Below are 15589 nucleotides of genomic sequence, written 5' to 3'. Positions count from 1 at the left end.
GTTGCAAATCAAGACTCATCAAGGATGAGATTTCAAGAGCTAGATGCAACGGTTGGACTAGTGATCAATTGGTTGGGTCTAAGAGAAGAGTTTGGTACTTCATTGAGAATTCGGATTGCTTGCCACCCAGTGGGAACAATGATGATCAACTTAAAGATGGGTGTAGAAATAAGATTTGGGATCCCGGTATACAAGAGGATCAACTTTGGGAGCTCAAAACTTGTGAAGAACTTCTTCAAGGCTTGGTGAATTCACTTGGAAATGTTGGAACTTATTGGAAGTCCAAGCGTTGGTGGAAGTTTCAAGATGAGTTCAAGCACAAGCCACCATGACAAGGAGCTCACTAAATGTCCAACTTAAGGACTTTAAGTAAAAGTGCTAGGTGGGAGACACCCCACCACGGTAAATTCTTCCTATTTTCTTTTTTATTTATATTGGTAAGAAGTTAAATTTTCAATTTTAGTTAGGTTTTTTTGGTTTAAGTTGTGGTTTCACTTGTTTAATAGTGTTTGGCATTAATTTAATTGCTTGTTGGTTTATTTAAAAAAAAATTGTCTCATGCGTGCGCATGACCGACGCGCATGCGTCACATGCGACGCTGCAACCTCTGGTACAAAAACCAGAGAGTTGCGCTGGAACCATGCCGGTGGGGTGCCAGGCGCACAACCCAACCCACGCGTGCGCATCGCTGACGCGTATGCGTCATTTGCATTTTTTGCCTCCCACGCGTGAGCGTGCAAGACGCGCATGCGTCGTATCTTCAAGCTGCCATCCCTGGTACAAAAACCAGAGTCTTACGCTGGAACTGTGCGAGTGTTGTGCAAGGAGCACAATTCACACCCACGCGTACGCGTGACTGACGCGTACGCGTCACCTTCTCTTTTCTGCTTTTCACGCGTACGCGTGACTGACGCGTATGCGTCGACTCCTCATTCTGCTATCCACACGTGCGCGTGGACGACACTTACGCATTGCTTCTTCTTTTCCTTTCTCCTTCTTTCCTCTTTCCTTTCTTCTTCCTTTTCTTCTTCCTTTCTTACTTTATTCTTCTCTCACTTTTCAAAATTTCACTTCTCATTATTTTCTTATCTTTCTTTTCTTTTACTTGTTACATTTGCATACTTGCATTCATTGCATTTTAACTTTGTTGTTTGTTCCCCTTTTCTTTTCTATATTTGTTGTTTTAACATTGGTGTTAAATTTTCTTACTCATCTGTTGAATATTTCTTCCATTATTTTGGTGCTTAGTGACTTGTTTTATATTATTGGGTGATATTATTTATAGGTCAATGCTAATCTTTTATGACACTTGTATTTCTTTTGCATTGATATGAACTTATATTGTCTTTCATGACCCACTCTCTCTCCCTCATTGTTGTAATTTTTACACTATTGATATGTCTTTCGCCTATATTGTTTTCTCACTTGCATGTTGTAGCTACCATGTAGTTGAAAACCTCATTATTATTTGGCATTAGCCCACTGATGAGCGGATAATTTATACCCTTTTGGCATTGTTTTTATATAGTTTTTAGTATGTTTTAGTTACTTTTTATTATATTTTTATTAGTTTTTATTCATAAATCACATTTCTGGACTTTACTATAAGTTTGTATGTTTTTCTGTAATTTCAGGTATTTTCTAGCTGAAAGTGAAGGAGCTGAGCAAAAATCTGATTCAGAGGCTGAAAAAGGACTGCAGATGCTATTAGATTCTGACCCTCCTGCACTCGAAATAGATTTTTTCGAGCTAAAGAAGTCCAATTGGCACGCTCTCAATTGCGCTGGAAATTAGACATTCTGGGCTTTCCAGCAATATATAATAGTTCATACTTTACCCGAGATTTGATGGCCCAAAATGACATCCAAAGTCAGCCTAAAACTTTCTGGCGTAAAACGCCAGAACTGCCACCTTTTTCGGCGTTAAACGCCCATTCTGGCACTCAGGGTGGCGTTTAACGCCAACTTTGGGCATATGAACGTGAAAGCTTGAAAGCTCAGCCCAGGAACGCACCAAGTGGGTCCCGAAAGTTGATTTCTGCACTATCTGCACTTAGTTACTCATTTTCTGTAAACCTAAGTTACTAGCTTAGTATAAAAACTACTTTTAGATATTCATTTGGGACTTTTTGACATTTTTACACTTCATATTGTAATTTTGATGGCATTAGTCTCTAAACTCCATAGGTGGGGGTGAGGAGCTCTGCTGTGTTTCAATGGATTAATGCAATTACTACTGTTTTCTATTCAATCACGCTTGATTCTATTCTTAGATACTCGCTCGTACTTCAATATAGAGAATATAATGATCCGTGACACTCATCATTATCCTCAACATATGAACGCGTGCCTGACAACCACTCCCGTTCTATCTGAGCTCAACGTAGTCATTGGGCGACAGCTTGAGTACGTATCTCTTGGGTTTCTAATCCACAGACTGAGTCCGGAGGTTAGAACCTTCATGGTATAGGCTAGAACCAAATGGGCAGCATTCCTGGGATCCGGAAAGTCTAAACCTTGTCCGTGGTATTTCGAATAGGATCTGGGAAGGGATGACTGTGACGAGCTTCAAACCTGCGAATGTTGGGCGCAATGACAGTGTGCAAAAGGACAAGGGTCCTATTCCGACACTAGTAGAAACCGACAGATGATTAGCCGTGCGGTAGCTGTACATGGTATTTTTCATCCGAGACGAGCAATTCGACAGTTGATTAGCTGTGCAGAGATTGTACCTGGTATTTTTCATCCGAGAGGATCATATAGCTTGCCATTGAAGGAAGCCATGCGTGTTTGGAGAAGAAGATAGTAGGAAAGCAGAGATTCAGATGACAGAGCATCTCCTGTTTCTCATTACTGAATCACAAGTACTATTTATTTTATGTTATTTATTTTTCATAAATACAATTACTCTTATTATTAATCTCCTGACTAAGATTTACAAAATAACTATAGCTTGCTTCAAGCCAACAATCTCCGTGGGATCGACCCTTACTCACGTAAGGTATTACTTGGACGACCTAGTGCACTTACTGGTTAGTTGTGTGGAGTTGTGAAAAGTGTAATCACAATTTCGTGCACCAAGTTTTTGGCGCTGTTGCTGGGGATTGTTCGAGTTTGGACAACTGACAGTTTATTTTGTTGTTTAGATTAGAAAATTTTTTATCTTTTTGGTTTAGAGTCACTAAAATTGAGTCTTCTATTATTGTTTTTGGTTGAAATTTTAGAATCCTTATTTTATTTTTCTAAATTATTTTCGAAAATTTTTAAAACCAATAACTTCATAATTTAGTCATCTGTTTGAGTTTAGTTTCATGTTTTAAGTTTGGTGTCAATTGCATGAATTTATTTTTCTTTCAATTTTTTGAATTATATGTTCTTAGTTCTTTCTTGATCTTCAAGTTGTTCTTGTTTATTTTTCCTTATTTGATCTTTAGTTTTTCTTGTTTTGTGTCTTTTCTTGTTTTTCTTGTGCATTTTCGAATTATTAGTGTCCAAAATATAAAAATTTTTAAGTTTGGTGTCCTTTGTATTTCTATTTTCTTAAAAAAAATTTAAAATTTGTTCTTGGTGTTCATCTTGATCTTCAAAGTTTTCCTGTTTGCTTTCTTTGTTTTGATCTAAAAATTCTAAGTTTGGTGTCATTTTATTATTTTTCTCTTTCCTCATTAAATTCAAAAATTCAAAAAAAAATATCTTTTCCTTTATTTGCTCATTATTTTCAAGTTCCTTAGGTTAACTTAGTTAAAATTTTTAAAATTTGGTAGTTTCTTGTTAGGCAAGTTAAAATTTTAATTTTTAAAAAAAATTATCTTCTTAAATCTTTTTCAAAACAATTTCTTTTCCAAATTTCTTTTATTATTTTTCGAAAATCCTTTATCAAATTTTTCAAAATATTTTTCTTTTCTTATTCACAATTTTCGAATTACTTGTACTACTTTATTATTTTGATTGAAAAATTTTAAGTTTGGTGTTTCCTTGTTGAGAAAGTTTCAATATTCAAATTTTAAAATCATATTCAAAATTTTTCAAATCTTCTTAATTAATTAGCCATTTTAGTATTCGAAGTTTTTTTTATTTATTTTAATCTATTTTATTTTATTTTATTTTACTTAATTTTCGAAGCTTATTTTTCTAGTTTTCAGTTATTTTATTTTCTTCTCTTTTGAATTCGGTTAGCATTATATAAATAAAATAAAAACAAAAATATTTTGATTTTTCTTTTACTTTATTTCTATTTTACAATCTACAACATCTCCCTTCTCCATCATGGATCTAAGTAGAAATGAACAGTCCAGAAGGACTCTGGGGTCATATGCTAACCCCACTAATGCTTCCTATGGGAGTAGTATCTGTATACCTCCCATCAGAGCAAGCAGTTTTGAGCTAAATCCTCAGCTTATTATCATGGTGCAGCAAAATTGCCAGTATTCCAGTCTTCCACAGGAAGAACCTACTGAGTTTCTAGCACAGTTCTTGCAAATTGTTGACACAGTACGTGATAAGGAAGTAGATCAGGATGTCTACAGATTATTACTGTTTTCATTTGCTATAAAAGATCAAGCTAAGAGGTGGTTAAACAACCAACCCACAACAAGCATAAGAACATGGAAACAGTTATCAGACAAATTCCTGAATCAATATTTCCCTCCAAAAAGGATGACACAGCTAAGGCTGGACATCCAAGGCTTTAAACAAGAGGACAATGAATCCCTTTATAATGCCTGGGAGAGGTACAGAGGGATGCTAAGGAAATGCCCCTCTGAAATGTTTTCAGAATGGGTGCAGTTGGATATCTTTTACTATGGTCTTACAGAAAAAGACCAAATATCTCTAGACCACTCAGCTGGTGGATCTATACATATGAGAAAGACAATTGAAGAGGCTCAAGAGCTCATTGATACAGTTGCTAGAAATCAATATCTATACTTAAGTAGTGGGACCTCCATGAAAGAAGAAGCTAATGCAGTATCCACTAAACCTAGTCCTCAAGAACAAGTTGCTGAACTCAATCAGCAATTGCTTATTATAACAAAACAGTTAGCAGAATTTAAAGAGATGCTGCAAGACACCAAAGATGCCAATGAAAATATAGAAAAACACTTGAATCAGACAAGACAGTAGCTATCTAAACAGATAACAGAAGAATGCCAAGCTGTTCAATTAAGGAGTGGGAAGACATTGAATGTTTCAATTCAAAGCAGCAAAAAGCCAAGAAAGGAACAAGTAACAGAGGATGACCAACCCACTGCCCAAAATCCCTCTGAGGATAGTAAGAGCCCATAGAAGAATGATTCTGGCGTTCAAACGTCAGAAAAGGGTAAGAAAGTGGCGTTAAACGCCCAAGGGATGGCTAGTTCTGGCATCCAAACACCAGAAAAGGGTGGCAATCTGGCGTTAAATGCCCATGCAGCACCCAATTCTGGCGTTCAAATGCCAATAAGGGATCAGACACCTGCAAGTGCTGATAATAACCCCCTTAAGCGGGCTTCTCCAACCACTTCTGTAGGAAATAAACCTGCAGCAACTAAGGTTGCAGAATACAAAGCCAAGATGCCTTATCCTTAGAAACTCTGCCAAGCGGAACAGGATAAACAATTTGCCCGCTTTGCAGACTATCTCAGGACTCTTGAAATAAAGATTCCGTTTGCAGAGGCACTTGAGCAAATACCCTCTTATAAGTTCATGAAAGAGATCTTAAGTCATAAGAAGGATTGGAGAGAAACTGAAAAAGTTTACCTCACTGAAGAATGCAGTGCAGTCATTCTAAAAAGCTTGCCAGAGAAGCTTAAAGACCCCGGAAGCTTTATGATATGATGCACATTAGAGGGTGCCTGTACCAAGACAGCTTTATGTGATCTTGGGGCAAGTATCAATCTAATACCTGCATCCACTATCAAAAAGCTTGGTTTGGCTGATGAGGTTAAACCAACCCGGATATGCCTCCAACTTGCTGATGGCTCCATTAAGATTCCATCAGGCATAATTGAGGACATGATTATCAAGATTGGGCCATTTGCCTTTTCCACTGACTTTATAGTGCTGGAAATGGAGGAGCACAAGAGTGCAACTCTCATTCTAGGAAGACCTTTCCTAGCAACTGGACGAACCCTCATTGATGTCCAAAGAGGGGAGATGACCCTGAGAGTCAATGAGGATGAGTTTAAGTTGAATGCTGTCAAAGCTATGCAGCATCCAGACATACCAAAAGACTGCCTGAGTGCTGACATCATTGACTCTTTAGTAGAAGAGGTCAATATGACTGAGAGTCTCGATTCAGAGCTAGAGGAAATTTTTTAAGATGTTCAGCCTGATCTGGAGGAACCATAGAAAACAGAAGGACCTCTGAAAACTCCTCAGGAAGAGAAGAAGCCTCCAAAACCTGAGCTCAAATCACTACCATCATCCCTGAAATATGCATTTCTGGGGGAATTTGATACTTTTCCTGTGATCATAAGTTCTACTTTAGAACCACAGGAAGAGAAAGCACTAATTCAGGTGCTAAGGACACACAAGACAGATCTTGGGTGGTCCATAAGTGATCTTAAGGGCATTAGCCTAGCCAGATGTATGCACAAGATCCTATTGGAGGATGATGCCAAGCCAGTGGTCTAACCACAGAGGCGGCTAAATCCAGCCATGAAGGAGGTGGTGCAGAAAGAGGTCACTAAGTTACTAGAGGCTGGGATTATTTATCCTATTTCTGATAGCCCCTGGGTGAGCCCTGTCCAAGTTGTCCCCAAGAAGGGAGGCATGACAGTGGTTCATAATGAAAAGAATGAACTGGTTCCTACAAGAACAGTTACAAGGTGGCGTATGTGTATTGACTACAGAAGACTCAATACAGCCACCAGAAATGATCATTTTCCTTTACCATTCATAGACCAAATACTAGAGAGACTAGCAGGTCATGAATACTACTGCTTTTTGGATGGCTATTCAGGTTACAACCAAATTGCAGTAGATCCTCAAGACCAAGAGAAAACAGCATTCACATGTCCTTCTGGAGTATTTGCCTATAGAAGGATGCCATTTGGTCTGTGCAATGTACCTGCAACCTTTCATAGGTGCATGCTCTCTATCTTCTCTGATATGTTAGAGAAATTTCTGGAAGTCTTCATGGATGATTTCTCAGTATTTGGATACTCATTCAGCTCCTGTCTTGACCATCTAGCACTTATTCTGAAAAGGTGCCAAGAGACTAACTTGGTTTTAAACTGAGAAAAATGTCACTTTATGGTGATTGAAGGAATTGTCCTTGGGCACAAGATTTCAAATAAGAGAATAGAGGTGGATCAAGCTAAGGTAGAGGTAATTGAAAAATTACCACCACCTGTCAATGTTAAAGTAATCAGAAGCTTTCTGGGGCATGCAGGATTCTATAGGAGGTTCATAAAGGATTTTTCAAAAATTGCAAAACCTCTGAGTAATCTGCTAGCTATTGACATGCCATTTGTATTTGATACAGAGTGTCTGCAAGCGTTTGAAACTCTAAAAGCCAAGCTGGTCACAGCACCAGTCATTTCTGCACCAGACTGGACATTACCATTCGAACTAATGTGTGATGCTAGTGACCACGCCATTGGTGCAGTATTGGGATAGAGGCATAACAAGCTTCTGCACGTCATTTACTATGCTAGCCGTGTTCTAAATGACACACAGAAGAATTACACAACCACAAAAAAGGAGTTACTTGCAGTGGTTTATGCCGTTGACAAGTTTAGATCTTATTTAGTGGGATCAAAAGTGATTGTGTACACTGACCATGCTGCTCTAAAATATCTCTTCACAAAGCAGGATTCAAAACCCAGACTCATAAGATGGGTGTTGCTTCTGCAAGAGTTTGATATATAAATAAGAGACAGAAAAGGGACAGAGAACCAGGTAGCAGATCACCTGTCCCAGATAAAACCAGAAGCAGGGGCGTCCCTCCCTCCTACTGAGATCTCTGAAACCTTTTCGGATGAACAACTCTTTGCCATTCAGGAATTACCATGGTTTGCAGATATTGCAAACTACAAAGCTGTGAGCCCAAAGAGTACAGTAAACAAAAAATGAAAAAGTTGATTTTTGATGCAAAGTACTACTTATGGGATGAACCATATCTTTTTAAGAGGTGTGTGGACGGAGTAATCCGCAGATGTGTGCCTAGAGAAGAGGCACAGAAGATTCTATGGCATTGCCAAGGATCACAATATGGGGGACACTTTGGAGGTGAGCGAACAGCCACAAAGGTTCTTCAATGTGGTTTCTACTGGCCTACTCTCTATAGAGACTCCCAAGAGTTTGTAGGTAACTGTGACAGTTGCCAAAGAGCTGGTAATCTGCCTCACAGTTATGCCATGCCTCAGCAAGAGATCTTAGAGATTGAGTTGTTTGATATATGGGGTATTGACTTCATGGGGCCTTTCCCACCATCATACTCAAGCACTTATATTCTGGTGGCAGTAGACTATGTATCTAAATGGGTGGAGGCAATTGCAACGCCCACTAATGATACTAAGACAGTAATGAAATTCCTCCAGAAGCATATCTTCAACAGGTTTGGTGTCCCTAGGATACTGATCGGTGATGGAGGCACTCATTTCTGCAATAAACAGCTTGACTCTGCTCTGGTCCGATATGGAATTAACCACAAAGTGGCGACTCCATATCATCCACAGACAAATGGGTAGGTTGAAGTCTCGAATAGAGAACTAAAATGAATCCTGGAACAGACTGTAAGTACCCGTAGAAAGGATTGGACAAGAAGTCTGGATGATGCTCTGTGGGCATACAGAACAGCATTCAAGACTCCTATATGGACCTCTCCATACCAGCTTGTGTATGGCAAAGCCTATCATCTGCCAGTGGCGCTAGAACACAAAGCCTACTGGGCAACCAGGTTCCTAAACCTTGATGCTAAGATAGCTGGAGAGAAAAGATTACTCCAGTTAAATGAGCTAGAGGAGTTCAGACTCAATGCTTTCGAAAATGCTAAAATCTATAAAGAGAAAGCAAAAAGATGGCATGACAAAAGGCTATCTTCTAGAGTCTTTGAGGTAGGACAGAAGGTCCTGCTGTTTAACTCTAGGCTCAGATTATTCTCTGGGAAGTTAAAATTCCAGTAGAGGGGACCATATGTGATTACAAGTGTGTCACCATATGGTTATGTAGAGCTTCAGGATATTGATTCTAACAAAAAGTTCATTGTTAATGGACAAAGAATCAAACATTATCTTGAAGGCAATGTTGAGCAAAAATGCTCAAAGCTGAGACTAAATTAAAAGCTCAGTAAAGTCCAGCTAAAGACAGTAAAGAAGCGCTTACTGGGAGGCAACCCAGCCATTATTAGATGTTTATAACAATTATATAAGTCTATTTAATTTTGTTAATTATGTTTGTTAATGCTTATCAGTGAAAAAGTCATGGAAATGAAGGTTCATAACATAAAATAGAAGAATCACAGAGAAAAAGAGCTCACTAGCATCAAAACACCAGTAAAGAGGCAAATTGGGCGTTAAACGTCAGAATGGCTATCATTTTGGGCGTTAAACGCCAGAAATAGCAGCATCCTGGGCGTTCAGAAAACACCCAGTGAAAAAGGATTTCTGGCGTTTAACGCCAGCCAAGGTATCTGGCTGGGCGTTAAACGCCAAAATGGCCACCAGATGGGCGTTAAACACCAGAATGGATATCATTCTGGGCGTTTAACGCCAGAACAACTAGGGGAGAGGTAATTTCGTTTCCAATTCAATTTTTTTGAATTTTATTGTTTTAATTCAAAATTTTCTGCATCTAAACATTACAAACATTCAATTTCTAACTTCCATTAACAAAAATTCATAATCTTATAAATTCCTTTTAATTCTCCTTCAAATTCTTTTCAAATCTTTTTCAAAAACTCATTTATCTTTCCAATTTCTTTTCAAATCTCTTCAATTCATTCATATTATCTTTTATTTCTTAGATGAATAAACAAAAATTCAGATTTAACTTTCTCATATCTTCTTCATATCTCTTAAATTTTGAGAGCAATCTTCTCTTTTGCATATCATGTTTATTTTATATCAGACATATCTTTCAATCATATCTTTTTTAAATCTTTTTGAAACCATACCCTCCCTCCCCTCTATTTATGCATTCGGCCATCACCCATCCTCCATCATTCGAATCCTTCTCTCCATCTACTCATCTTCTTTCTTTGCTTTTGCTTGAGGACAAGCAAACCTCTAAGTTTGGTGTAATTTTCCATGATCACTGACCAAGATCATGGCCCCTAAAGGAAAACAAACCACTCCAAGTGGCAAGAAAGAAAAAAATCCAAAACCACAATGGATGCATGAGAGGTTCTGCACCAAAGAACATGCAGATCATTACTTCAAAATAGTGTGCAGAAGATCAGTGATCCCGGAAGTCAAGTTCGATATGAAAGAAGACGAATATCCAGAGATCCAAGAGCAGATTCGAAACAGAGGTTGAGAAATCCTAGCTAATCCTGAGGTGAATGTGGGAAGAAACATGGTCCAAGAATTCTATGCAAACCTGTGGCTGACAGATAAGCAAAGAATGGAGGGAACTGCCTTCCACACTTTTCGAACCATGGTCAGAGGGAGGATTATCTATTTTCATCTTGACAAGGTGAAAGAAGTCCTCAAACTTCCTCAACTGCAGGATCATCCAGAATCCTTTAATAGGAGAATGGCTAAAGATAAAAATTTGGATCAAGTTCTAGAGAACATATGCCTCCTTGGAACCAAGTGGATAACCAATTCAAAAGGTATCACAAACCAACTGAAGAGAGGAGACCTCAAGCCAGTTGCTAGGGGCTGGCTGGATTTTATTGGGCGATCTATATTTCCCACCAGTAACCACTCTGAAGTCACTGTCAAAAGAGCAGTGATGATCCACTGTATTATGCTGGGAAAAGAAGTAGAGGTTCATCAATTAATTCCTTGTGAAATTTACTTATTTGCAAACAAGGAATCCACTGAGGCCAAATTGGCTTACCCAAGCTTGATCAGTCTGTTATGTAAAGATGCGAGGGTACAGATAGGTGTGGATGAATATATCCCAGTTGAACACCCAATCACTAAAAGGGTAATGGATGGACCTCAAGTTCAAGACAACCTCATCAAGAGGAGGGCGCATGAGCTCCTCCCAGAAATCCCTCAATTTGACTATTGGACCCGCTTAGAAGTATCTGTCAACAAGCTGCAAGAATCTATGGATCAAGTCAAAGAAGAGCAGCAAAATCAGAATAACATGCTCTGCAAATTGGTCAGAGAACAAGAGAAGCAAGGGCGTGAATTACAGGAACTAAAGCGCCAGAAGCTGATCCTTGAAGAGCCAGACATCCCATAGATTGAAGGAGCACCTATCCCTCAAAATCAAGGTTGTTGAGTCCTAATTCTGTGATAACTTTTATTATTAGAAACCTATTTTAAGAATCACATAAGCATTAGTATTAGAGTCATTTATTTTTATGTCTTTAATTTCCTTCCTTTATTATTTGTCTGCTTTTATGTTTATTTTATGTCTTATTTTTATTCCATGATCAATAAAGTTTGGAGTCTATGTCTTAAAGCTATGAATGATCCCATGAATCTTTCACCTTTCTTAAATGAAAAATGTTTTTATTTGCAAAAGAACAAGAAGTACATGAATTTTGAATTTTATCTTGAATTTAGTTTAATTATTTTGATGTGGTGGCAATACCTTTTATTTTCTGAATGAATGCTTGAACAGTGCATAGTTTTGAATTTGTTGTTTATGAATGTTAAAATTGTTGGCTCTTGAAAGAATGATGAAAAAGGAGAAATGTTATTTGATAATTTGAAAAATCATATAATTGACTCTTGAAGCAAGAAAAAGCAGTGAAGAGGCGAAAAAAAAAAGAGAAAAAGCAAGAAGAAAAAGTCAGTAACCCTTTAAAATAAAAGGCAAGGGTAAAGAGGATCCAAGGCTTTGAGCATTAATGGATAGGAGGGTCCAAAAGAATAAAATCCTGGCCTAAGCGACTAAATCAAGCTGTCCCTAACCATGTGCTTGTGGCATGAAGGTCCAAGTGAAGAACTTGAGACTGAGTGGTTAAAGTCGTGGTCCAAAGCAAAAAGAGTGTGCTTAAGAGCTCTGGACACCTCTAACTGGGGACTCTAGCAAAGCTGAGTCACAATCTGAAAAAGTTCACCCAGTTATGTGTCTGTGGCATTTATGTATCCGGTGGTAATATTGGAAGACAAAATGCTTAGGGTCACGGCCAAGACTCATAAAGTAGCTATATTCAAGAATCAACATAGTGAACTAAGAGAATCAATAACACTATCTGAATTCTAAGTTCCTATGGAAGCCAATCATTATGAACTTCAAAGGATAAAGTGAGATGCCAAAACTGTTCATAAGCAAAAAGGCTACAAATCCCGCTCATCTTATTGGAACTAAGTTCATTGATAAGTTTGGAATTAATTGTATATTATCTTCTTTTTATCCTATTTTGTTTTTAGTTTCTTGGGGACAAGCAACAATTTAAGTTTGGTGTTGTGATGAGCGGATAATTTATACCCTTTTTGGCATTGTTTTTATATAGTTTTTAGTATGTTTTAGTTACTTTTTATTATATTTTTATTAGTTTTTATTCAAAAATCACATTTCTAGACTTTACTATGAGTTTGTATGTTTTTTTGTAATTTCAGATATTTTCTGGCTGAAATTGAAGGAGCTGAGCAAAAATCTGATTCAGAGGCTGAAAAAGGACTACAGATGTTGTTGGATTCTGACCCTCCTGCACTCGAAATAAATTTTTTCGAGCTACAGAAGTCCAATTGGCAAGCTCTCAATTACTTTGGAAATTAGACATTCTGAGCTTTCCAGCAATATATAATAGTCTATACTTTGCCCGAGATTTGATAGCCCAAACTGACGTCCAAAGTCAGCCTAAAACTTTTTGGCGTAAAACGCCAGAACTGGCACCTTTTTCGGCGTTAAACGCCCATTCTAGCACTCAGGGTTGCGTTTAATGCCAACTTTGGGCATATGAACGTGAAATCTTGAAAGCTCAGCCTAGGCACGCACCAAGTGGGTCCCGAAAGTGGATTTCTGCACTATCTGCACTTAGTTACTCATTTTCTGTAAACCTAAGTTACTAGCTTAGTATAAAAACTACTTTTAGAGATTCATTTGGGACTTTTTGACATTTTTAAACTTCATATTGTAATTTTGAGGGCATGAGTCTCTAAACCCCATAGGTGGGGATGAGGAGCTCTGCTGTGTTTCAATGGATTAATGCAATTACTACTGTTTTCTATTCAATCACGCTTGATTCTATTCTAAGATACTCGCTCGTACTTCAATATAGAGAATATGATGATCCGTGACACTCATCATTATCCTCAACCTATGAACGCATGCCTAACAACCACTCCCATTCTATCTGAGCTCAACGTAGTCATTGGGCGACAGCTTGAGTGTGTATCTCTTGGGTTTCTAATCCACGGACCGAGTTCGGAGGTTAGAACCTTCGTGGTATAGGCTAGAACCAAATGGACAGCATTCCTGGGATCTGAAAAGTCTAAACCTTATGTGTGGTATTCCGAGTAGGATCAGGGAAGGGATGACTATGACGAGCTTCAAACCTGCGAATGTTGGGCGCAGTGACAGTGTGCAAAAGGACAAGGGTCCTATTCTGACACTAGTGGGAACCAACAGATGATTAGCCGTGCGGCAGCTGTACATGGTATTTTTCATCCGAGACGAGTAATCCGACAATTGATTAGCCGTGCAGAGATCGTACCTGGTATTTTTCATCCGAGAGGATTGGTGCACGAAATTGTGATCTCAGGCAACGGCGCCAAAAACTCTGTACGCACGTCTTAATAAATTGTTTTTCATTCACAACTTCGATACAACTAACCAGCAAGTGCACTGGGTCGTCCAAGTAATAAAACCTTACGTGAGTAAGGGTCGATCCCACGGAGATTGTTGGTATGAAGCAAGCTATGGTCATCTTGTAAATCTCAGTCAGGCGAATAATAATTGATTATGGAGTTTTCGAAAATTAATAATAAATAGACAGAAAATAAAGATAGAAATACTTATGTATATCATTGGTGAGAATTTCAGATAAAGGTATAGAGATGCGTTTGTTCCTCTGAACCTCTGCTTTCCTGCTGTCTTCATCCAATCAGTCTTACTCCTTTCCATGGCTGGCTTTATGTAAGGACATCACCGTTGTCAATGGCTACTTTTTATCCTCTCTGGAAAATGGTCCAATGCGCTGTCACTGCATGGCTAATCGTCTGGAGGCATCACCCTTGTCAATGGCTGCATCCCATCCTCTTGTGAAAATGGTCCAAATGCTCTGTCACAGCACGGCTAATCATCTGAGGTTCTCGATCATACTGGAATAGGATTCACCCTCCTTTTGCGTCTATCACTACGCCCAGCACTTGCGAGTTTGAAGTTCGTCACAGTGACTTTCCGGACTCTCATGAATGCCGCCATCAATCTAGCTTATACCACGAAGATTCTGATTAAGAGATCCAAGAGATACTCATTCAATCTAAGGTGGAACGGAAGTGGTTGTCAAGCACACATTCGTGGGGCAATGATGATGATTGTCACGTTCATCACATTCATGTTGAAGTGCGAATGAATATCTTAGAAGCGGAATAAGTTGAATTGAATAGAAAAACAGTAGTACTTTGCATTAATTCATGAGGAACAGCAGAGCTCCACACCTTAATCTATGGAGTGCAGAAACTCTACCATTTGAAAATACATAAGTGAATAGAGGGTAAGCATGGCCGAGTGGCCAGCCTCCCATGGAGGTCTAGAGATCTAAAAATGATCAAAAGATGTCTAATACAATAGTAAAAAGTCCTATTTATACTGAACTAGTTACTAGGGTTTACAAAAGTAAGTAATTGATGTATAAATCCACTTCCGGGGCCCACTTGGTGTGTGCTTGGGCTGAGCTTGAATGTTACACGTGTAGAGGTCAATCTTGGAGTTGAACGCCAGTTTGTAACGTATTTCTGGCGTTCAACTCTGGCTTGTGACGTGTTTCTGGCGTTTAACTCCAGACAGTAGCGTAGAACTGGCGTTCAACGCCCTTTTACGTCATCTAAACTCGGCCAAAGTATGAACTATTATATATTGCTAGAAAGCCCTGGATGTCTACTTTCCAACGCAATTGGAAGCGCGCCATTTTGAGTTCTATAGCTCCAGAAAATCCACTTTGAGTGCAGGGAGGTCAGAATCCAACAGCATCAGCAGTCCTTCTTCAACCTCTGAATCTGATTTTTGCTCAAGTCCCTCAATTTCAGTCAGAAAATACCTGAAATCACAGAAAAACACACAAACTCATAGTAAAGTCCAGAAATGTGAATTTAACATAAAAACTAATGAAAATATCCCTAAAAGTAACTAGATCCTACTAAAAACATACTAAAAACAATGCCAAAAAGCATATAAATTATCCGCTCATCACAACACCAAACTTAAATTGTTGCTTGTCCCCAAGCAACTGAAAATCAAATAGGATAAAATGAAGAGAATATACTATAAATTCCAAACTATCAATGAAACATAGCTCCAATCAGATGAGCGGGACTTGT

The sequence above is a fragment of the Arachis hypogaea genome, chromosome 12 (assembly GCF_003086295.3).
Source record: "Arachis hypogaea cultivar Tifrunner chromosome 12, arahy.Tifrunner.gnm2.J5K5, whole genome shotgun sequence".
In the NCBI taxonomy this organism is placed as follows: domain Eukaryota; kingdom Viridiplantae; phylum Streptophyta; class Magnoliopsida; order Fabales; family Fabaceae; genus Arachis; species Arachis hypogaea.
This window is presented reverse-complemented; position numbering follows the sequence as displayed.